The 24,771-nt window shown below is 49.2% G+C and overlaps 1 long non-coding RNA gene across 1 annotated transcript; it reads left to right on the top strand.

The window, feature by feature from the left end:
- The first annotated feature begins 2,019 nt into the window (after nt 1–2,019).
- Nucleotides 2,020–18,375, top strand: LOC135230397 (uncharacterized). Its single transcript, XR_010321073.1, has 3 exons — nt 2,020–3,145; nt 16,248–16,453; nt 16,970–18,375. It is a non-coding gene; the product is annotated as an uncharacterized LOC135230397 (long non-coding RNA).
- Nucleotides 18,376–24,771: the final 6,396 nt, after the last annotated feature.

Raw genomic sequence — 24,771 nt, 5'->3', positions numbered from 1 at the left:
TAATCTGAAATGATTCTTTTAATTTCATTTGGTTCTGTTGTGATGTGGTCCTTCTCATTTCTTATTCGGGTTATTTGTTTCCTTTCCTGTATTTCTTTAGTCAGTCTAGCCAATGGTTTATCAATTTTGTTAATTTTTTCAAAGAACCAGCTTTTGGCTTTGTTAATTCTTTCGATTGTTTTTCTGTTCTCTAATTCATTTAGTTCAGCTCTAATTTTTATTATTTGTTTTCTTCTGGTGCCTGATGGATTCTTTTGTTGCTCACTTTCTATTTGTTCAAGTTGTAGGGACAGTTCTCTGATTTTGGCTCTTTCTTCTTTTTGTATGTGTGCATTTATCGATATAAATTGGCCTCTGAGCACTGCTTTTGCTGTGTCCCAGAGGTTTTGATAGGAAGTATTTTCATTCTCGTTGCTTTCTATGAATTTCCTTATTCCCTCCTTGATGTCTTCTATAACCCAGTCTTTTTTCAGGAGGGTATTGTTCATTTTCCAAGTATTTGATTTCTTTTCCCTCGTTTTTCTGTTATTGATCTCTAGTTTTATTGCCTTGTGGTCTGAGAAGATGCTTTGTAATATTTCGATATTTTGGACTCTGCAAAGGTTTGTTTTATGACCTAATATGTGGTCTATTCTAGAGAATGTTCCATGTGCGCTGGAAAAAAAAGTATATTTTGCAGCAGTTGGGTGGAGAGTTCTGTATAAGTCAATGAGGTCAAGTTGGTTGATTGTTGTAATTAGATCTTCCGTGTCTCTGTTGAGCTTCTTACTGGATGTCCTGTCCTTCTCCGAAAGTGGTGTGTTGAAGTCTCCTACTATAATTGTGGAGGTATCTATCTCGCTTTTCAGTTCTGTTAAAATTTGATTTATGTATCTTGCAGCCCTGTCATTGGGTGCGTAAATATTTAATATGGTTATGTCTTCCTGATCAATTGTCCCTTTTATCATTATATAGTGTCCTTCTTTATCCTTTGTGGTGGATTTAAGTCTAAAGTCTATTTTGTCAGAAATTAATATTGCTACTCCTCTTCTTTTTTGCTTATTGTTTGCTTGATATACTTTTTTCCATCCTTTGAGTTTTAGTTTGTTTGTGTCTCTAAGTCTAAGGTGTGTCTCTTGTAGGCAGCATATAGATGGATCGTGTTTCTTTATCCAGTCTGTGACTCTCTGTCTCTTTATTGGTGCATTTAGTCCATTTACATTCAGGGTAATTATAGATAAATAAGTTTTTAGTGCTGTCATTTTGATGCCTTTTTATGTGTGTTGTTGACAATTTCAGTTTTCCACATACTTTTTTGTGCTGAGGCGTTTTTCTTAGTAAATTGAGAGATCCTCATTTTCATAGTGTTTGACTTTATGTTAGTTGAGTCGTTACGTTTTTCTTGGCTTTTATCTTGAGTTATAGAGTTGTTATACCTTTTTGTGGTTACCTCATTATATACCCCTATTTTTCTAAGTAAAAACCTAACTTGTATTGTTCTATATCGCCTTGTATCACTCTCCATATGGCAGTTCAATGCCTCCTGTATTTAGTCCCTCTTTTTGATTATTGTGATCTTTTACCTATTGACTTCCATGATTCCCTGTTATGTGTATTTTTTTTTTTTTAATTAATCTTAATTTGTTTGTTTTTGTGATTTCCCTATTTGAGTTGATATCAGGACATTCTGTTTTGTGACCTTGTGTTGTGCTGATATCTGATATTATTGGTTCTGTGACCAAACAATATCCTTTAGTATTTCTTGTAGCTTTGGTTTGGTTTTTGCAAATTCTCTAAACTTGTGTTTGTCTGTAAATATCTTAATTTCGCCTTCATATTTCAGAGAGAGTTTTGCTGGATATATGATCCTTGGCTGGCAGTTTTTCTCCTTCAGTGTTCTGTATATGTCGTCCCATTCCCTTCTTGCCTGCATGGTTTCTGCTGAGTAGTCAGAACATATTCTTATTGATTCTCCCTTGAAGGAGACCTTTCTTTTCTCCCTGGCTGCTTTTAAAATTTTCTCTTTATCTTTGGTTTTGGTGAGTTTGATGATAATATGTCTTGGTGTTTTTCTTTTTGTATCAATCTTAAATGGGGTTCGATGAGCATCTTGGATAGATATCCTTTCGTCTTTCATGATGTCAGGGAAGTTTTCTGTCAGAAGTTCTTCAACTATTTTCTCTGTGTTTTCTGTCCCCCCTCCCTGTTCTGGGACTCCAATCACCCGCAGGTTATCCTTCTTGATAGAGTCCCACATAATTCTTAGGGTTTCTTCATTTTTTTTAATTCTTTTATCTGATTTTTTTTCAGCTATGTTGGTGTTGATTCCCTGGTCCTCCAGATGTCCCAGTCTGCATTCTAATTGCTCGAGTCTGCTCCTCTGACTTCCTAGTGTGTTGTCTAATTCTGTTATTTTATTGTTAATCTTTTGGATTTCTACATGTTGTCTCTCTATGGATTCTTGCAACTTATTAATTTTTCCAGTATGTTCTTGAATAATCTTTTTGAGTTCTTCAACAGTTTTATCAGTGTGTTCCTTGGCTTTTTCCGCAGATATCCTAATTTCATTTGTGATATCATTAAGCATTCTGTAAATTAGTTTTTTATATTCTGTATCTGATAATTCCAAAATTGTATCTTCATTTGGGAAAGATTTTGATTCTTTTGTTTGGGGGGTTGGAGAAGCTGTCACGGTCTGCTTCTTTAAGTGGTTTGATATGGATTGTTGTCTCCGAGCCATCACTGGGAAACTAGTTTTTCCAGAAAATCCGCTAAAAAAAAAACTGCAGTCAGATCCCTATCAGAGTTCTCCCTCTGGCTCCGGCTATTCAGATGTTAATGAAGCCGCCTGGGGAGGGTGGGGGAGGGAACAGAGAGATAGGAGAGTAGCACCTCAGAATATAGCCAGAGTTGCTTGTCTTGCTTGGAATGACTGTTATATCTGAGATTCCCGCGGGCGCGTCGCCTATGTGTGCTGGCTGTGTGGAGATTGCCCCCAGGGGGTCTGGCCCGCTGGAGTCACGGTCAGATCGTCCGCTTCCAGCCCCACGCCCAGCGTCAAGGCTCCCCTACTGGAACGGTGCACTCTCGACTCCAAAATCAGTCGCTGCCTCCCGGGGACTTCTCGTCTCTCCAGCCGCGTGGCCGTGCCGCCCCCGTGAACCAGGTGGGCCCCCTCCCGGGGTTAGTTCAGATGGGTGGAGTAGCTCCCCGTGCTTGTGCCGCGACCGAGTGTCCCGGCTGGAACGCTGTTCTCCCCACTCCAATACCAGTCGCTGCCTCCCTGGAACTTCTCCTACCGGCTGCGTCCCACGCCGCCCGCGCGACCCAGCTGGTCCCCTTCCCGGGGTTAGTTCAGGGGGTGGAGCAACTCTCCGTGTTTATGGCGTACCTGCGTGCAGTCCAAATCCCTGCGGGACGATTCCCCGGCTCGGATGCTGCTCTTTCTGCTCCAAGATCAGTCACTGCCTCCCGGGGACTTCTCCTACCGGCTGCGTCCCACGCCGCCCGTGGAACCGGCTGGTCCCCCTCCCGGGGTTAGTTCAGGGGGGTGGAGCAGGTCTCTGTGCTTGTGCCGTACCTGACTGGTACTCTGGCTCCAGGCTCTGGAAACAATCGCTGCTTCCCCGTATTAGTTTGTTCTCCGTCTCTAAATCTGTGTTTGTTGTTCAGGGTTCGTAGATTGTTATGTATGTGATCGATTCACTTGTTTTTCCGTGTCTTTGTTGTAAGAGGGATCCGAGGTAGCGTCTGCCTAGTCCGCCATCTTGGCTCCGCCTCGAGATTTACTTTTTACAAATATTTTGAAAGAGGTTTGTCTTCTCTACCCTAGGATAAGGAGCCCTGATGGCACAGTGTTTAAAAGCTCAGCTGCTAAGCAAAAGGTCAGCAGTTAGAATCCACCAGCTGCTCCCTGGAAACACTGTGGGGCAGTTCTACTCTGTCCTGAAGGGTCCCTATGAGTTGGAATCGACCTGATGGCAATGGGTTTTTTGTTTTGGGGGTACCCTGGGATTTGAGAGCAGCGAGCAAAAAGAAACCCCGGCTCCAGGGCAGTCTCCGGGTGAGGATGCTGCCACTTTGTGCCCTCAGCGGGTCCTCAGTCCACAGGAACGCCGTGTGTCAGTCACGCCTGCAATGGTGGCCTTGCAGCTTGTGCACAGCGCTCAATGATTCTGATAGGTAATTCCAGGAAGTGTGGTGTAAAATCCCAGGGAGCGTGCACCAGGCGTACGTCTTGCACCAGCTCCTAACTCCCCGCGGTCGGACTGCTGCTGAAGATTCTGGGTGTCCTCGCTGCATAACCTGGGTCCGCACCTTGCTTGGTGTACTTAGCAGCGACTTGTGGCGATCGTCACAAACAAAGCCACCTCGTGCTTTTTAACGCTCTGCCCACTTAAGGACAAACACAAATTAACAACAAGAGGTTTTAATTCTCCCCTTTGAAAGTAAAAGAAGGGATCCACCACCATCGCCCCACCATCTTCCTGAATTCACTGAAGTTCTTTGTGTCTCTCTGAAAAGTCTGGATCAAGGCAGTCCGCCAGGACCTGGGAGCTGGCTTTTTTGAAATGGACTCATCAGGGAAGATGGAGCCCCTAACTTCCAGCTTCCTGGAAGGAGGTGGTCATAACTTCTGGTGGCTCCTGCTGTAAAGATACTAGAAAATTAGCAATTTTATCTTGACGACATGACTGACGTAGGCTACATCTACCGGGCTGTACAAAGGGCCAGATTCCTTTCTGTCCTCACAGTGGCAGAGGATTGCCTGGGCTGCATCACGTTCTGGCTTAACGCTTATTCACTAATGTAACTGTTTTCTTTCTGTTCTATTTTTGTGGAAAGGTTTTCTGGGTTGGGGGGTGGGTTTTGTTTATAATTCTATTTCCCCGGCACCTAAGACCAATTCCACTGTCTAGATGTATTGTAACCACTTGACCAGGCACCTCCGGGCAGACACTGAGGTTGTTGCCAACTTCTGACTATATAAAGATGCAATCAATATTCTCGTACAAATGCTATTCAGCCCACAGGGGCAGATACGTGGATGGAAAATTCATAGAAATGGAATTGCTGGCTACACGCATTATAAATTTTTATGTTATTGTTGTTAGCGGCTGTCAAGTCAGCCCCCAAATCCTGGTGACACCACGTGCAGCGGAACTAAATGCTGTCTGCAGCCATCCCCATGATTGGTGGCAAATGCGACCACTGTAACCCATAGATTTTCACTGGCTGATTTTTTGGAAGTAGATCACCCAGCTTTTCTTCCTAGTTTATCTTTGCCTGGAAGCTCTGCTGAAAATTATTCAGCATCATTAAAAAAAACCAAAACAAATAAACCAGTTGCCGTGGAGTCGATTCCAATAGGACAGAGTAGAATTGTCCCATAGGGTTCCCAAGGAGTGGCTAGTGGATTCGAACTGCTGACCTTTTGGCTAGCAGTGGAGCCCTTAACCACTGTGCCACACTTAAACCTCTACTGACGGGTGGGTAGTAGCTGTGCTTGAGGGGCATTGACCTGGGGTCAAACCCAGGTCTCCCACATGGAAAGTGAGAATTCTGTCACTGAACTATCACTGCCCCCTCAAAAATTTTTATACCTTTTGCCAAACTGCCTGTCGTAGAAGGTGTATTAATTGGTAATTTGTGAGACCGCTTTCTCCTCCATCTTCACCAACAGTATTTTTTGTCTTTGTCAATTCAATAGGGAAACCCTGATGGCATAGTAGTTAAGTGCTACAGCTGCTAACCAAAGGGTCGGCAGTTCGAATCCTCCAGGCGCTCCTTGGAAACTCTATGGGGCAGTTCTACTCTGTCCTATAGGGTCACTATGAGTCGGAATTGACTCAACGGCACTGGGTTTGGGTTTCAATCCAATAGATTTAAAGAATGGTATTCCATTTGAATTTTAACGTGCATTCTCTTTATTTTGAATGTGTCTGAATATCTTTTTATATATTGAAGAACTTTTAGGAGTCCCAGGGTGGTGCAAAGAGTGAATGTTCTCTCCTGCTAACTGAAAGGTTGGCAGTTTGAGTCTCCCAGAGGTGCCTCAGAAGAAAGGCCTGGCAATGCACTTCCAAAAAATCAGCCTTTAAAAACCTTTGGAACAGTTTTTGTCTGACATCCATGGTGTTGCCCTGAGTTGAAGTCAACTCGATGCCAACTGGTTTGTTTTAAGAATCTTTTGTATTTCTTGGTGTCTGTGTTCGCAAGCTGTTTTTCCTATTTTCCTGTTACTTTGTCCGTCTTTATTATGTTAATAAAACCAAAAAAAAAAAAAAAGCTGTTGCCACTGAGTAGATTCTCACTCATAAGGTTTCCAAGGCTGTAAATCTTTATGGAAACAGACTGCCCCATCTTTCTCCTGCAGAGGGCTTGAACCGCCGACCTTTGGGTTAGCAGCCGAACGCTTAACCACTGTCTCGCCAGATCTCCTTGTTAATTTACAAGCCCTGTTTATATATGTGGAAACCCTGGTGGTGTAGTGGTTAAGTGCTATGACTGCTAACCCAAAGGTCGGCAGTTCAAATCCGCCAGGCGCTCCTTGGAAACTCTACGGGGCAGTTCTACTCTGTCCTATAGGGTCGCTATGAGTCGGAATCGACTCGACGGCACTGGGTTTGGTTTTTTTTATATATGAACAAAAATTAGTACTTTTTCTGTGATGTATGTTACAGACACTTTATTTCATTTCTCATTTGTCTTTTTTCTTTGTTTATGGTGTTTTTGCTTCTTACATGATTGCTTTGGCCAGGCTAACGTTTTTTATTTTATTCTTATTGTTGATTTCTATTGATTTTTTTTTTTTTTATGGCTCCTGGGTTTGTATTATATCTGAGAAGGACTTCCCCATTTCAAGGTTATTCAAGGAAACTATCCTGTGTTTCCTTCTGGTACGTTTATGGTTTCAAATTTTACAACTGAGTCTTTGATACCTCTGTCATTTCTTGGAGTATAAGGAGTGAAGTAGAGATACAATTTTATTTTTCCAAAGGACTATCTTGTCTCAACATGACTTACTGAACAATTGGACTTTACTGTACTGACACCAACATTGTCTCTCTCCATACCAAATGCCTGCGTGTGTGTGGGCCTGTCATGGATTGAATTGTGTCCCCCCAAAATATCTGTCAACTTGGTTAGGCCATGATTCCCAGTATTGTATGATTGCCCACCATTTTGTCATTTGATGAGATTTCCCTATGTATTGTAAATCCCATCTCTATGATGTAATAAGATGGATTAGTGGCAGTTATACTGATGAGGTCTACAAGATTAGATAGCGTCTTAAGCTGATCTCTTTGAAATATAAAAGAGAGGAGCGAGCAGGGAGACCAGGAGACCTCATACCACCAAGAAAATAGTGTTGGGAGTAGGGTGCGTCCTTTGGTCCTGAGGTTCCTGCGCTGAGATGCTCCCAGACCGAGCGAAGACTGATGACAGGGACCTTTCTCCAAAGCCGGCAGAAAAAGAAAGGCTTCCCCTGGAGCCGGATCCCTGAATTCGGACTTCTAGCTTCCTGGATGTGAGAGAAATGGTCACAGCCTTGAAAACCCTATGGAGCAGTTCAACTCTGACACACATGGAGTCTCCGTAAGTAAGAATCAACAGCAACTAACAACAACGTAAGCATTTTAAATAATCTAGTAGGATTTTTTTTTTTTTTTTTAGTAGGCTTAGTGCCCCGGTGTAACCTTCTGTTCTAGGATTTCTCTAATGACTCGTGCCTGCTGATTTTTCCGTGTGAACTATAAGATCAGTTTGGCTAGTTCTAATTAGACAAAACCTACTGTATATTATTGGTATTACAAGAAATTTACAGACTAATGTCAGAAAACTTGACCTTTTTTTTATTGTGCTTTAAGTGAAAGTTTACAAACTAAGTCAGCCTCTCATAGAAAAACTTACACACACCTTGCTGTATACTCCTAGTTGCTCTCCCTCTAATGAGGCAGCACTCTCTTTCCCTCCACTTTCTGCTTTCGTGTCCATTCAACCAGCTTCTGACCCCCTCTACCTTCTCATCTCCCCTCTAGACAGGAGCTGCTCACATAGGCTCATGTGTCTACTTGATCCAAGAAGCTCCCTCTTCCCCCCCTATCATTTTCTATCCCATAGTCCAGTCCAATCCCTATCTGAAGAGTTGGCTTTGGGAATGGTTCCTGTCTTGGGCTAACAGAAGATCTGGGGACCATGACCTCTGGGGCCCTTCTAGTCTCAGTCAGACCATTAAGTCTTCATCCCACTGCTCTCCTGCTCCCTCGGGGTTCTCTGTTGTGTTCTGTTCTGTGTTGTGTTCCCTGTCAGGGCAGTCGTCGGTTGTATTTGGGCACCATCTAGTTCTTCTGGTCTCAGGCTGATGTATTCTCTGGTTTATGTGGCCCTTTCTGTCTCTTGGGCTCATAATTACCTTGAGAAAACTTGACCTCTTTATCAGATTGAGTGTTTGTAGCTAAAAGTAGGATTTCGTTTTCACTCACTCATTCATTCAAGAAAACATATTTTAGAGTTTTCTTTTTAATCCATCCTTTTCTTTAATTTTCTTTAGCCCATCCTTTTAATCTACACAGTTCTTTTTAATCCATTCTTAGGCATTTTGTCATTTTTATTGCTACTGTATATAGGATATTTTCTCCCCATACATTGGCTTTTTCATTGCTGTTTGTATATGTCAGTTCCACGCTGGCCACCTCCCTGAGTTCTCTTTCTCTATGGTTTCTATGTGGACTTTCAGTAGATCTTCTTGGGTTTACAGTTGTCAACCCTGCTCACTTCAGCAAACTTTCAAGCCAAGGTCTGAGGTTGCCAATGGGTGGAACAATGCTTCCTCACATAGAGAAGAGCCAAAGCCAGGTCAGCTTCAATAGTGGGTGCAGTCCCCCACGGCCAGCAGGTCAGTCCCCACAACTGACACAGGGCTGGTATTCTGTACACACCCCGCTCGTGTTGTGGTTGAGAGACCCTGTTCCTCCCCTCTGGGAACAGATATAGCAGTGGGGTTGGCCAGGTGCCATGTGACATGCACGAATCAGCAGAACAAAGAGGTACTCACTAGACCTGAAACAAGGAAGGAGTCTCTCTGATAAAGAAGAAGAAACTGGGACAGAGGGAGGCTCAGTTCCCAGCTTCTATTATTAGAAAATGTTGTAGATCCAAGACTTCCAATTAGGTGGTCCAGGTGAGGGTCGCAGGGCCTGTGGCAGACCACTCTTCCACCCCCAGGCATGAATCATTTCATCTGCAAACAGTTCTCTCTTCCTCCTTCTCCTCCTGTTGGCTGGTCCTCCCAAACCCATGTTAAACAACAGTGTGATTCAGGACACACTTCCTCTGCTTCTGCCTTTCATTTCAGTACATTCCTCATTCAGCATGACTCCGACACTGGTAGAGGTCTGTTAAGTATTCTATTTATCATTTGAACAGTCCATGTATTTATTGTTAAGACTGTATTTTAAAAACATGAGCCCATGTTGAATGATATCAACTTTCTCTTCAACATCCGTGGAGGCAACCGTGTGATTTTTCTCTTTTGCTCTATGAATACAGAGATCCCTATTGAGAGATTTCCTAATATCAAGCCATCTTTGCAGCCACAGGGTCATGGCTTCTTCACTTTTACACATTCTGCTTTGTATTTTTAATTGGTATTCACAAGTGAGATTGGCCTGTGGCTTGGTTTAGTTCTTATCTTACTGGGTTTTGGTATCGGGTCTTCTGCCAGCTTCGTAAAGAGAATTTCGAAGTTTTCCTTCCTTGTCTGTGCTTTGCAGCCAGTGGTTAAGAGCTACGGCTGCTAACCAAAAGGTCAGCAGTTTGAATCCACTGGCCACTCCTTGGAAATCCTATGGGGCAGTTCTGCTCTGTGCTGTAGGGTCGCTATGAGTTGGAATTCACTCAACGGCAATGGGCTTTGGTTTGGTTTTGGTGTTGTCTGTTCCTTAAGGGTGTGGAGGAATCACCTGTAATACCATAATGGGCCTGGGGCCACTTGAACCTTTGTAGTTATACAGCTTGCGGCCCTCGGGGCCCAAAGCTGAGATCAGTGGAACAGCAAGGGGTGGGTAGCACGTAAGTGAGAGCGGTCTGCCCAGGTGCAATAAGGAGGTGCGTTGTCCGTAGAGAATTGAAAAACAGTAGTAAAACCAACGAAATTCAGTCTGCTTTATTATTATTATTAACATGTGCTATCAATTCTAAACAGTCAGTGAAAAAAAAGCCCCCCTCTTGAGCAGACCCCTCTTGGCACATCCCTGGCTAGGACATCACAAAAGCGCACCTTCCTCAGTAAGCCTGCACAGACCCTGAACCCTGCCAGGGCCTGGCGCCTGGTCTTACAGCTTGGTCTCTGCGTGGTTATCGTATTCGAATCATACTAATTCATCCCTGCAGCATGGGAAGATGGAGAAAAGAGAGTGTTCATCATGTGAGTTGTGTGACATTATTATAAGACTATTAGGGGATTTCCCAAAGAAACCCCAAACCTTCACAAAATTGAAACTGAAAATAAAAGTAGAGAACCCATCAGTGGCTGTCAATCAACTCTGACTCATAGTCACCCCATAGAGTTTTCTATGGCTGCTTTTTTGGAAGCAGATCACCAGACCTTTTTCCTGAGGCACCTCTGGATGGACTCGAACCTTCAACCTTCTGGTTGGCAGCCAAGTGCATTAACTGTTTTACACCACTCAGAAACTCCAAAGGCAAGAAGAATCAAAATGAACCCTCTGCTCTTTGGACCTGCTCCCAGAATATTGCTTTTGTGACTTGGAAAAAATACTTGCTGGGCCTCTGCCCACCACACACCCCACACATGCCCTCTCTTGGAACCAGCCAGAGAAGGTTTGGAAAAAGCCTCCCAGCTTTGCTGCATCTTGTCCACGAGACCCATAATATTTCCCAGCCAGCTGTCCTCCCACCAGTGCCACCAAGATGGCTGCCTCTCTCTGGCTCTCTTCCACTAACACAATCCTATCAGAATCTCAATCCTTGCTCTTATTTCATAAACCAAACTGAAAAAACCAAACCCATTGCCACTGAGTTGATTCCAACTCACGGTGACCCTGTAGGACAGAGTAGAACTGCCCCATAGGGTCTCCAAGGGGTGGCTGGTGGATTCGACAAGCAGACCTTTTGGATAGCAGCTGAATGCTTAGCCACTATGCCACCAGAGCTCCATTTAATAAACCAGTGAGTTTAATTCCTGGGGTTCAGGGTTACTCTGCCCATGACAAGCCTGAACTATGTTGTTTCCTGCTTGGGGAGTGAAGTTTATTGGCAGAGAGAGGAGTAGCCATCCTAGTGAACGGCCTTCAAGGCTGTGAGTTAGCATCGTCCCTGGACAGTCTCTGCAAGGGCTCCAGGGAGTGGCGGGCAGCCCTTCCCACACACTGCTCCCCACCGCAGGGAAGGGCTGTTCTGTTCAGCACAGAGCCTCACAGTGAAACCTGTCCACCGTGGGTGACCCTGCTGGTGTCTGAAATATCTGTGGCACAGCTTCCAGCATGACAGCAACACACCACCCACCACAGTGGGACTAACTCAAGGTCAGCTCACAGGAGTCCTTGGTGCATTTATGCAAGGGGCCCCCTAGGGTACTCAGAGACTGAGCACTAAAGATGGATCATAATGGTGCAAAGGGCAGAGCTGTCAGACAGCTGTCTGAGGAATCTGGACCCTCTAGAAAAGGCAGCGTCTCTGTTCCCCAGTCAAACCTGCCTAATTTCATTCTTCGCTTCCCAAGCAAAGCTGAGTCATCAGAGCAGCTGCGCTCCCAGCTCCGAGCTGGGGGATAAAAGGCTGCAGCAGACGTAAACATGTTTGGAACGTAAGAGATCATTCTGTGGTGCTGACATATTGCGGAAGGGAATCCAGCATGCGGGACTTTAAAAATCTAATATGGGTATTTCCTTTTTTATAATTTTCTTTTATCTGGAAGGTAAGAATGTATGGTCCATAGTTACTTATGTCGAAAGAAGCGGTGATGGTTTGAGACATCAGTGGACTTCATTCCATGGCCCATTGTAAATGTTTCATTTAAGCATTGCAAACAATAAATGGGAGATGAAAATGATGACATAAGGGCATTTCAAAAATCTGTAGCATTTCAACTTCATCTGCCCCAAACGTGTGATGGTGCCTGCAAACCATCATCAGGGCTACAAATGTGACTGTGGGGAACAGTGAGGGGCTGCAGGAGCCCTGTTATGTTAGAGGAGGTTAGCTTCTCTGTTAGTTAGCCGTTAAAGTCTTGGGGGCCACTCTGAATGTGTGCATCTGTTTTGCCACTGCCTGTCCTTCCTTGGGCGGAGGGGCTCAGCAAGTGTTTACTGACAAGTGGGTGGATGATAGGGTCCCTGGGCGGTGCAAATGGTTAATTTGCTCAGCTGCTTCCTAAAAGGTTGGAGGTTCCAGTCTACCCGGAGGCACCTTGGAAGAAAAGCCTGGCAATCTACTTCTGAAAATCAGTCATTGAAACCCTATGGGGCACAGTTCTACTCTGACATACACGGGGTCACTGTGAGTCAGAGTTGACTCCATGGCAACTGGCTTGGGTTTTGGGTTTGGGTGGATGTCGGGTTGCCCCAGGCCTGCATTAATTCCTGCCCTAGCCCAGCTCACGCCTTCCTGATGCCCGGGTTAGCATGCAGCAGACGCTCCACTGTTGTGAGCCTCTGCCTTATCCACACGTACCCACCATGCCTGGCAGACGCCCACCCCCATGCCCAGCTACAGCTTGCCCAGGCATGGCTTCTCCCTCTGACCCCACAGCCCTGCAGACACAAGCAGGCACCCAGCAGACAGTCCTTGCAAAACTTGAAGCTGGGCCAGGCCTCCTCATTCTCAGTCCACAGCAGGAATTGGGGCCAGAGAGTTTGTCCTGGGGCTCCTCCGTGTCCCACTGAGGACTACTCATCCTGGCTGCTCTGCACAGAAAACGCCCACAGGCCTTCTTCTTCCTGCATTGGGCAATGCGGGGTGAAGGGAGCCCAGGCCCAAGTGGCCCCCAGGCCTTCTACCCACCACTTCCTCTCTGAATTTTCCATTCTTCACTCTGGGGAGAGGGAAGGGGGCACCACTGCCCCCAGGATGCTCCTCCCCCCACCACTGCTGCCGGTAAGCCCCCACCCCATGCCCATCAGTGAGCACCCTGAGCTGCCCAAGGCCCCCATCTGGCATGCTGCACACCAGAGAATTTCATGCCATCTGTGTGGGTGCTGGGCCACGTCAAAGCTGCTGCCATTGCCCTCTATCCTCTTGCTTCTCTGACCCTGAGCCCCAAATTTGGGGCTGGAAAACACAGTCATCCTGGGGAGGGCACCTCACCTTCACCACTCACACCTGGGTAGGCAAGCGGTGTCTTTAGGATGGGGCTCGATGGAGCAGCTGCCTGGTGGCCAGGTCAGACCCCAGGCAGGCCCTCACTAACTGGGGCCCTGCCTTGCAAGCGGTCAACTGGGGCACAGGGAGTTTTCTCCTTGGGGGAGTCGCCATGGCTGCAGCTGCCAGGTACAGGCGTGCCTGGCACCCCTCCCCTTCCTTGGCCAGGCCATTTGCATGCTTGGAACAACCCGTTCAGTTTCTGGGCCCGCCCGGCCGGCAGCCCCAGACTGGTTTTGTACTCAGGGAACCAGTCCCGGGCTGGGTGCGGTCTGTTTTCGGATCTGCATCTGTAACAGCAGCCCCAGGGAGTCCGCGGAAGCCCCAGTGTAAGGGCCATCCGAGGGCCCCCATGCGAGTGCCAGGCCCCGCAGAGTCCTGCAAGCCGCTGGTCAGTGTCCTGCTGTGGTGGGAGGCAGCAAGGCCCTGGCTTCTGAGGCCCCATGCACCCTCCATCTACAACTCAAGGTCACCTTGGTGCACAACCATGCACTTCCAGCTGTCCTAATACTTCCAATCATCATAATCAATGGTTCTCAGGTGCCTCCTCTGTACCAGGCACGATGCCAACTGCTTCAAGTGCACCCTCTCAGGCTTACACCTCGCTGGAAGTAGGTGCCCGCATGCCCATTTTAAAGCTGAGAAAACCAAAAAAACCAAACCTGTAGCCATGGAGTTGACTCTGACTCCTGGTGACAGAGTAGAACTGCTCCATAGGGTTTTCTTGGCTGTAATTTTTATGGAAGCAGATTGCCAGGCCTTTCTTCTGCAGTACCACTGGGGGGTTTGAACTGCCAACCTTTCAGTGAATAGTTCAGCCCAAGATGTTTGCACTATCTAGAGACCAACTTAAAGATGGGGGCCCTTTGAACCATACCCTGCCTGGGTATGCCCATACTGTCTTTAGCTTTCTAGGGATGCATTTTCTGAAGGCCATAGGTGGGCCTCTCCCCCTCACTGACAAGGCAGTTATTCCGAAGGGCAGACATGCTGTTTTGGGGGCCCCCATGATGACATTGGGGCTCTTCAGACTGTCAGTTCCACTGGATGACCAGCTATCATTGAAGGAGATGTACCACCTTGTCCTGGTGGTGGCTCCTGAGCCCGCCTTTGGAACTGTGCATTGGCGCCAAGTGGAAGGAGGGAGCAAGGGGTGCTCAAATGCAGCCCATGCTTGGCTCAGCGGTTGCTCCGGGGGGTAATGGGAGGTGGGCTTGCTTCTCTTCCCCAAAGGCCACTCCTCCATCCAGCCATTGCTCAGAACACATGGCCTGTCTGAGGGGACGGTCCGTGCTTGTGCATTTTCACCATTCGGGTGAGGGGATAATAACGAGTGTGTGACCCCTTGGCTCTGCCTGCCTTGGGATGCCTTGTGTCCCAGATGCGTACTCTATGGGGCCTCCTCATCTCCTTTGCTTTGAGAAGTCTTACTCTTGTTCAACTGGTCCTCGGGCCACAGGATCCCAGGACATTCTTGTCGGCTTTTGTCCAGGCACTGGCCAGACACCAGGCTCATGCTGCTGTGTCCTGGCAGTCCCAGACCCCCTGCACCTGAGTCTTGGTCCCCCTCCTGGAAGAAGCCGATCTCTTGAGTGCACACCTCTTGGATGTATGCTGTTGTTGTCGTGAGCCACTGTGGAGCCTGCCTGATGCCTAGCAACCCCATATACAACAGAAGGGAACAATGCCCAGTCCTGTGCCATTGCCGTGATCATTGTGGGTAGGACCCTTGTGCTCCATAGGGTTTTCACAAGCCAGGTCTTGAAAGCAGAGTGGGAATTTCTTTCTCCTCTATTAGATTCCATCCCTGCATCTGCCCACCCCTCACTTATCCACAGAGTGCTCTCTTCACTCCCTGGGGCCTAGAGACACTGCCCACCAGCTGCCGTGTCCTTGCACCCTGACATTGTGCAATCAAGAGGGAAGATGTGCCCTGACCACAGAAGGCAGGGATGGGCAGCCTCGGGGGGCTTTCTGGACCACCCCTGGGGCAGGGGCTGGCATGATACATCCACACGGTTTCTCTGTGGCCCCTGGTCCTCTTCCCCACCTACTGAGTCAGCTCTCAAAGGGAAGGGGCCCTTTGTAGTCCCCATGTCAGGTACCAACAACAAGGGGCTTTAGGGGAGCCCAGGTGGGACAAAAACACTTTCCTCCCCTCTCCTCCCCGCCCTTTCTCCAGACTGTCCCAAGCCACTGCTGGGCTGGGCCACAGAGCCACGAACACTCCCCCTTGGGTCTAGCACGGAGTCCCCTGGGACTGGGGCTGGGGCACACACTGGAGCCACAGCCAAGGCTGCCTTCTGCCCAGAGCTCCCACCTCATGGGGCAGATGGCACTTCACAGTGACGGGCTGCAGAGGAGGCGTGTGGGGACTGAGGGCCGGCAGTGTTTGCCCAACTCCGCCCTCCTCCCTCTCCCTTGTCTGACACAGGGGCAGCCTGTGCATGGAGTGTTGGGGTCGAGGTGGGTGTCAAGGAGGCAGTGGGAAAGCTGCTTCCCCCCGGCTGGATGATAGCTGGACTACAGAAGTTGAGGACTCCTGGCCTTGGCTCCCCCCTGCCCACAGCCACAGCTGTCACCCCAGACCTAAAGCAGGATGGAGGTACCCTAGGGCTGGAGCAGAGTTCTGTGTCTTAAGGTCAGACAGGAGCCCTGGGGCAGCAGCAGAGCCATGCGGAGGCCCCCATAGTGGTGCATGGGACCTGGAAGGAGGGGCTGGGGGCTGGGGAGGATGAGGAAGTCCCAGCCCAGGAAGCCCCCGCACCAGGTGCTGCCAGAGTGGAGTCACAGCAGGTGAGTCAGGACTGGTACAGGAATGGACGTTGACTTGTTTTCTCATGCAAGGACTGTGCTCTGACAGCATCTCCCGTGCCCATGCACAGAAAGGGGCCGGGCTTTGCAGGGAGAAGGAGCCGGGTGACTCGCTGGGCCCAGGCCTTGTGACAGGAGAGCCAGTAACGTGCCTGCTGACGGTGATCCAGCCGCTCCATCTGCGTCATAGAGCAATGAGGCTGCTGCTGTGCGTCATCAGAGCGGGGACAGAAAGGAGGGGAGCAACCCAGCACTCAGCTCTGCCCTTGCTGACGAGGTGAGGGAGAGGGGGCCAGGAACAACTGCTGCTTTGTCCCTAAGTCAGAAGAAAGGGGTACAGGGCACTCCTGGGGCTGGAGGAAGGGATGGGTGCCATCTTGGAGAAAGGTGTGAGCCCCCTGAGTCACCCATGGGAGCCTCCTGCCTGGTGCAAGGCCCCTGCCCTGTGTACCTGCCCAGGACCTGTACCTGTGCCGCCCACACCTGCTCCTGTCTCCTGTGCCCATGCTGCCACTCACCCTCCTACACCTAATGGGGAGCATCAGAGGGAGCACCCTCTGCAGAGAAGGCCGAGTCCCTGCTGGACACCCCTATAGCCATCCCTCCTTCACAACCTGCTCTACTGAGAGCCCTTCCCATGGTGTGGCTCCATACCCCTCTCTCCCAGATGTCACCTCTCTGGGGGATACCTCAGCTAAAGTGCAGCACCCCTCCCTGTGTTCTTTCCAGCCCCTGGCCCTCTCTGCTTCTCTTCCCTCACTCACCCTCACCTTGTATTGCTTCACTCTTTCAGAGCTGGCTGACAGCCTCCCCTCTGCAGGGCTGGAGCACCATGAGGCCTGTGACATGGAGCCCGCTGCTGTGTTCCCAGTGCCAGGCACGTTTGTTGAATGAACAAATGAATGAATTGAATGAACTAATGAATGAATGATAAATGATGAACAAATGAATGATCAAACCAATGAATGAATGAGTGATTCTGCCTTGCTCCCCTGAGCCAACCTGCTTCTGCCTGGCCCTGTCAGGTCTCTGAGTAGGACACAGTGCCTACCACTCCTCAGGACCCTCCAAGCCTATCTGTTCTCACGTCTGAGTCCTGGAAAGTGGAGGGGAGGGGGTATGACAGCTTTGGCCCACTTTAAGGGTCCCAAGAACCTCCACAGCTCCACTCCGTGGGCACTTCTTCCAGCTGTAGGATGGCCCGGGTTGGGGGAGTGGACACGGGGAAACCACTACCCAATGCAGCGTCCTCAGTGCAGGTGTGGGTGGTCCATGGTCACACTGGTGGCTACCACAGCCCAGAAGTGATCAGCAGAGGTACAGACCTCATTGAGAAGGCCTAGACAAGAGAGTGATCAATGGTCATGTGTCATGGGGAGGACAGTGCCCTCTGGGGCCCCTGGAGGAGCTGGAGGAGGGCTTACACCTGTTAATACCCCATTCGTACTTGCCCCAATTGGGGTGGCCTGGGACACACAGGCCAGCAAGGTAAATGACAAGACCCGTTCAACATTCTTGAGAACGTGTGCTCTGCAGCTCCTTGAAAATAGGCACTTAATTACAACTGTCATGGCAATTACAAACCCTGTTCATTTATTCCCCAGACATTTTCGCAGGATAAAGCCATTGCTCCAGGTTGAGTTATCACATCCTTGATGGCCCGAAAGCTAGCTTTATTTTTAACTTATCATCTTTCGGACATTTCCTAATTCTAACTGGACTTCACCTCCATCTAGTTCAAACCAGCGGGACTTTATACTGCTCCCTTTAGCGTTCACTCATCCATCAACACACACTTTTCATTGACTAGTCCCCCACCAGAATTTGGACTCGATTAAGTGCTCAACCACTAGCCGAAAGGTTGGCGGCTCAAACCCAGTCAGTGGTGCCTTGGAAGACAGGCCTGGTGATCTGCTTCTGAAAAATCAGCCTTGAAAACCGTCTGGAGCAAAGTTCTGCTCTGCACACGCGGGGATGCCATGAGTCAGAGTCAACTGCGCAGCGTCAAACAACAAACACCACCAGAACTCACACGAACAACCTGCTGGACTTCATCCCTTCGTTTTTCATTTCTTACCTTCTCTGATTCTTCCAAAAGCCTCCCAGCAAGAATACAAACCTATTAGAGTTGTTCTCTTTAGCCACTTACCAACATCACCTAGATTTTAATTTGGTTCAAAGAGAATAATTCCCGCTTCCAAGTTCCAAGCTAGATCCGGATATAACCTCTCCTGGGGCCCTTGGCCCTTGTGGTTTCTCTTTTCTTGCTGTGTTTCTCTTCTGCCTCTGAGATGCAGAATCTTCTCCTGGTCTCTGGCCTCCATCTACTCCTTCACGCTGGTAGCTGATCTCGTCACACTGTGACCCGGGGTTTCTTCCTCTTCTGCCTTCCTTATTCTCATGCATGCTAGGGGTTACTTCAACGCATCTGGGGATGTGGGCCATCAGCTTCTCAGCCCTTACTTCCACCTCTTTGTTTTCTCATCCTGCATCCTCTCCAGTCAGGTAAGGAGCTCTCAGTCTGGGGGCTATAAACACCCTAAGGTTGTAAGTGAAAGTCTGTGAGTGTGTACACGTGTGTGAGTGTGTAAATGTATACACATGGGTATTTGTATGCATGCATGTGAGTGTGAGCATGTCAACATGAGAGTGTGTGTGAATGTATTTATGTGACTAAGTGTGAGTACGTGTGTGCATATGTGAGTACAAGTGTGTTTCTGTGAGTGCACCTGAGTGAGTGTGAGCATGAGTGACTGTTTACATGAGCAAAAGTGAATATGAATGGATGAGTATACACGTGTGTGTACATGTGTGAGTCTGCGTTTGTACCGTGTGAGTGACTGTGAGCTTGAGTGTGTGAGCACGTGAGAACCTAAGCGTGTATGAGAAGGTGAGTGTGTGTATGTGAGTATGATTTTGTGTGTCCGTGTGCACGACTATGCACATGAATGAGTGTGAGCGTTTATGTGAATGTGGGTGGGGAGTGTGTCAGTACTTTGTTTAGAGGAGAGGTCTCCCTGGGGCCACCCAACTCCATGCAGGCGTGGCTGCTCAGCGGGTCTGGGGGCCCAGGGAGGAAGGCATCAGTCCCTGTCTGCGGGCTGCTCAGGCTGATCCTGCTGCCACAGGGGAAAAGAAATCAGGCTGTGGGGGGGCTCCTCCGTCAGCACCTGTGGGTTGTCTCGACATCATCCTCGGGCCCCAAAACATGGATCATCAAGGTTTGCACTTAATAAGGAAGTTTTCCACCCCCACCACCTCCGGTTGCGGCTGAGCTGACTCCACTGATGGCGCGTCCATGTGTGTCAGAGTAGAACTGCGCCCCTCAGGGCTTTCAATGGCTGGGTTTTCACAAGTACATTGCCAGGCCTCTCTGCTTCTTGGTGGTCTTGAACCTCCAACCTCTCGGTTAGCATCTGAATGTGTTGACCATTTGCATTGCTCTTAAAGCTCTTAGACAAAATCAAATAACACTGGGTAATATAAAGGTACTTGGTTGTTGATTCTGCGCCCAAAACAACCAACCAGCTGGCTGACACAGGGTGGCTAGGAGATGGGTGGCACCCTGAGGACTCCGTGTAGCCTGAGGGCCAAGTCCCTGGATGGTTTGACCACCCCAGGTGTCTGCCAACCCCATCCTCTGGGGTGTCCCAGGGAGCAAAACCATGTACCTGCCTTCAAAATGGATTCCACAACGTTTTGCAACAGTAGCAAACATGCTAATATTTATCTTCCTAAAATGCATTTCAAATACAGGTAAAAATAATTCTGAACACATAGAAATAGGTCACCAAGGCCCTTAAGAAATGAAATAACATATCTGAAGACACCAGAAACACCCACGAGAGACAACACTGGAGCAAGTCACTCTTGTGGAGCCCTGTGGTGTTCCAACATGCCAAGCTTTGCACTCATTAGCCTATGTCATCCTCATGGCACTCCATGAGCTAGGGGACATCATAGCATCACCCCCATTATACAGCAGAAGAAACTGGGTATGGATGCAAAAGCAGCTTTTCTAACCAAGACTCATGTTGCATAGTAATCTTGCCTTCCTCTTGTCATTGTTGTGTGCCATTGAGTCAAGTCTGACTCATAGCAGACCCCATAGAACAGAGCAGAAGTGCTCTGAAGGGTCTCCAGGCTGAAATCTTCTCAGGAGCATATCACCAGGTCTTTTCTCCCACAGAGCGGCTGGTGGGTTTAAACTACCAACCTACTAACCAGCAGCCAAGCATTTAACCATTTTACCCCCAGGGATCCTAGCTGATCCATACTGACAGCAATATGCCATGTCTATCACCTATTGGGTATTTGAGTGCATCGGTGATTCAGTGGTAGAGTTCTCGCCTTCCATGCAGGAAACCAGGGTTCAATTCCCAGCCAGCGCACCTCACACACAGCCACCATCCATCGGCCAGTGGAGGCTCGCGTGTTGCTACGATGCTGAACAGGTTTCAGCAGAGCTTCCAGACTAAGTTAGACTAGGAAGAAAGGCCTGGTGACCTATGTCCAAAAATCAGCCAACGAAAACCTTCTGGGGTCACAGTGGTCTGAGCTGCAACCAATCATGGGGAGGGAGCAGAACTGGGCAGGGTTTCGTTCTGTTATGCACGGGGTTGCCATGAGTTGGGGCCGGCTTGACAGAAGCAACCACAGCATCGCCGGGGATGTACAGTGCCCAGATGCACTCCCGCGAGTCAGGGGCTGACAGAAGGAAGTTTTCTGGCCAAATCTGTCCTGGGTCTATCGAACTGCACCTGATTCAAACATGCAAAACTCAGACACTCCCGAAGAACTTGAGGCTGCTCTGCCTTCCACCCCTGCGGCCCCTGGGCAGCCCCAGGGCCTTCCAGCCTGGTCCCTAACAGTGCTGATGGGCACCTCCCAGAGAGCTTCAGATCTCAATGAAACTCTTGTGCTTGGAGGGCGTGGTGGTCAAGGAAGATGGGCTGGGCGGCAAAATCAAAAGACTTTGTGTTTCCCCGAGTTTGATCTATACCGGCATGTCCCAAACTGGCCAGCCCAGAGGACACCCACAGCCGCTCAGGAAAAGTCATACACGTGAATTACAGTCACAGCCCAAAATATGTCTCAAATTTAATACTGCTGCAAGAACGATCAAAATTGGGTTAAATATACATGATGTGTATTTTGGGGTTAATAGAGGCAGAGATGTACATGTGCGTAAGTGTGTGCACACATACACACACATAGATACACATGCACACACACCACACACAGACACACAGAGAAACACACAAATACACACACACATGCACACACAGACACACAGCACACACATTTACACACACATACACAGACACACAAAGACACACATTCACACACATACCACACATAGACTCACGGAGACACACACATTCACACACATACAGAGAGACAAACAGACATGTATACAGGTACACAGAAAGACACAGAGACACACGGACGCCACACACAGAGACACACACATTCAGTGGCCTGAGTGAGCATGAGTCACAGACGTCTGACAGATCCCAGCAAAGCCTAGAGGGACAGCATGGTGCGTTCTTGGGGCACTGTGGCTGGCAGGCTGAAGCTGTAAGGCCTGGGCAGCTGGCGAGGAGTGCGAGGGGGCCTGGGGGAGGCTGTGGCTGTGGGCAGCAGTGCCAGGATGGATGCTAAGAGGAGCCTGAGGCCTGAGTGGGCCCAGGTGGGGCAGGAGTGCAGGGCCAGACCCAAAGCCTCACCCCGGGCAGGCCATCTGGGGCCCTAGGAGAGAACAGGCCCTCCCTGCAGGTACGCAAAGGAGGAGAGGATGACTCCACAGGGTGTTCATCTCCACTGACCCGGGACCAGCTGGGGCTCTTCCAAGAGGCCTGCCCATGCCCAGCGCTGGCTAAGCTCCCTGTGCCAGGAGCCACCTTTGCTTGCCGAGGGCGGGCCTTCAGGAGGCTGAGGAACATTCTGGCCGATTGGTGAGCTTGGAGAAAGCCACCAAGCCCTTCTGAGGAACCCATCCCTCAAATGAGCCAACTTATCAACTGCTCAGAGCCTGAACATGAGCCAGGTCAGGGCATCGCCAGGAGAGCGTCCAGTGGAGGTTTATTCCAGCCAGCTCGGAACTAGTCCCTGTGCGTGGAGCTTGGGAGCCAGGCTGAGCGAGAGCTGGAACTTTCCAGAGGCACCTCCACGAAAAGTGTGCCCCCAAGCCCCTCCCAGTGTTCTTTTCTAGGAACGCTGTGGTTTATCGAAAGAGGAGCCTCGTGGTGCAAACGGTTTTTGCTCACGACTAGAGGTTGGCAGTTCAAACTCACCCGGAAGTATCACAGAAGACATGGGGATCTGCTTCTGTTAAGATCACAGCCAAAAAACCCTACGGAGCACACCCTTTTAGCTCAATAATGAAGTCACTCCTGAGGTTCACCTTTCATCCAAAGATTAAACAGGCTCATAAAACCAAACAAGACCAAATGGGCACAGCAGCCCAGGGGCAAGGATGAGAAGGCAACAGGGGACAAGAAAAGCTGTTAGTGGGGAACCCAAGGTCAAGAAGGGGAGAGTGTTGACATGCTGTGGGGTTGGCAACCAAGGTCATCAAACAATATGTGTATTAATGGTTTATGGAGAAGCTAGTTTGCTCTGTAAACCTTCATCTCAAGCACAATAAAGAAGAAAAATGAAAAGAATGACCTGGTCCTGATACATGTTACAACATAGATGAACCTTGAAACCGTTTTGCTAAGTGAACTAAGTCAGACACAAAAGGACAAATATTGTATGATTCTTATAGGAAATATCCAGGATAGGTAAGTATTAAAAAAAAAAAAAAAACCTATGGAGCACAGTTCTACTCTGACACACATTATGGAGCACAGTTCTACTCTGACACAGGTGGGGTCCCCATGAGTTGGAATTGACTCAATGCCACCTGGTTTGGTTTTTTGGTTTAGATTAATCAGAAGAGAAACTGAGACACAGGACGTTAAAGTGACGTTCTGTGACAAAACAAACTGCTCAGGGCTTTCTGCTGGTGAATTCATGCATCCTCTCTTCCCGGGGCCTCAGTCACTGTCCCCTTGTCCTGCAGATCCTCAAAGCCCCCCTCAGCATCAGGAACAACTGGGGGTCTGTGTACCTTGAGGTATGCCCTGCGTAGGAAGTGAATACATTGGTGATTCTTCACCCTACAGCATGTCCCCCAGCACCCCTGCTGTGGCCTTGGGGAGGGCCAGGGTCCTTCTGCCCCCTGACATTGGCTGCTGCCACGAGGGTTGTTTGGAACAGTGGGATGGCCATAGATGTGTGCCAGTCAGCATTTACAGGTGCCAGTGCACCTGGATCTGCCTCAGGTGCCTCCATGGCACCAGCAGAAGAGCACACCTGGCTGGCCCACTGAGTCAGGGAAGTGAAAGCCCCCAGAGCAGGCCTTTGTCCACCTGTAGCTTGGAGCCCAGCCCAGCCAGTCTGCAATCAGCTGAGCCCCAGGCGGCCTCAGACAGAGAGCAGGAATCAAAGGCAGCTGGTTTTCCCTGCTGGGGGCTGTTTGATATGCAGCATTACAGTGGTGACAGCTGATGGACACCACCAACTGTCACTTCACCCTCCCTTCCCACACGGACTCATGCCCACCAAGCAGTCCCATGCCTCCAACCACCCCTTTACTCTGCACTCATAGTGGCCGCCTCGGGAAAGGTCTGCCTGGGTTGCAAGAAGATGTGTTCTCAGATGAAGTCCTTGGCCACCCATGTATCCCCCTTCCAAACCCATTGCTATCGAGTCGACTCCAACTCATAGAGACCCTTGCCTGGTTCTTATTTCCCCAGAGAGAAGCCCCACCCACTTCCGAGTGAGTCCTTTTAGGGAGGAGAATAAAGACAGCAACCTATGCTGTGTCAATTTGCCTTCACACGCCTCTTGTCCCCAAGCTCGTCAGCTTGCTGGCACTTGTCATTTAAATTCCAAGATCAAACACAGTTCCAGAAGCTGAAAGTTGGATGACTGGTGGGCTGGGTGACTCAGCGCTCCTGGGAGAGGCTCCCCACCCTCCCAGGCCCCCCTCCCCCAACTGGACCACCAGGCTGAGGGAGCTGCGGGAGGCACAGACGTCAGCGCTGATGGCCACCGCTCACACACCGCTCACCACCCTCCTCCCTGTCTCCTCCCGATGGCAGGGAACAACACCTTTATCGTCTCTACCAGCCCCAGCCATGAACAGGTTGTCAAGCTAAAAAAAGCAGCATTGTTCAGCGGCTCTGAGAAGGCGTTGCCTGCCACCAGTTTGACGTCTTTGCTGGCTGGTTTGCTTCAGATGACAAGTCTAGGTGACATGGCTCTGCCCACACGCGGCTGGCGTGAGCACGCGTGGGCAGGCACGCAGCCAGAGAGGCCCTTGGGAGAGGCTGGGAGATTGGAGACCCCAATGGCTCAGAAGGCACCACCGGGGGGGCCCCCATGATGCACCGTTCAAACGGCAGGGTGGTGACAGGGGTGCACACTGAGGGCCCTCCTCTCCTTGGAGACAGACAGCCTCTGAACTGGCTGTGGACTCCAAGAACGTTTCCATTCTGAAATAGCTCTGCACGAGAGCACACAGGACCTGGGTTATGGGTGGAG

The sequence above is a fragment of the Loxodonta africana genome, chromosome 2 (assembly GCF_030014295.1).
Source record: "Loxodonta africana isolate mLoxAfr1 chromosome 2, mLoxAfr1.hap2, whole genome shotgun sequence".
Lineage (NCBI taxonomy): Eukaryota > Metazoa > Chordata > Mammalia > Proboscidea > Elephantidae > Loxodonta > Loxodonta africana.
Note: the sequence above shows the minus strand (reverse complement) of the source record. Positions and strands in the feature narration are given on the sequence as shown.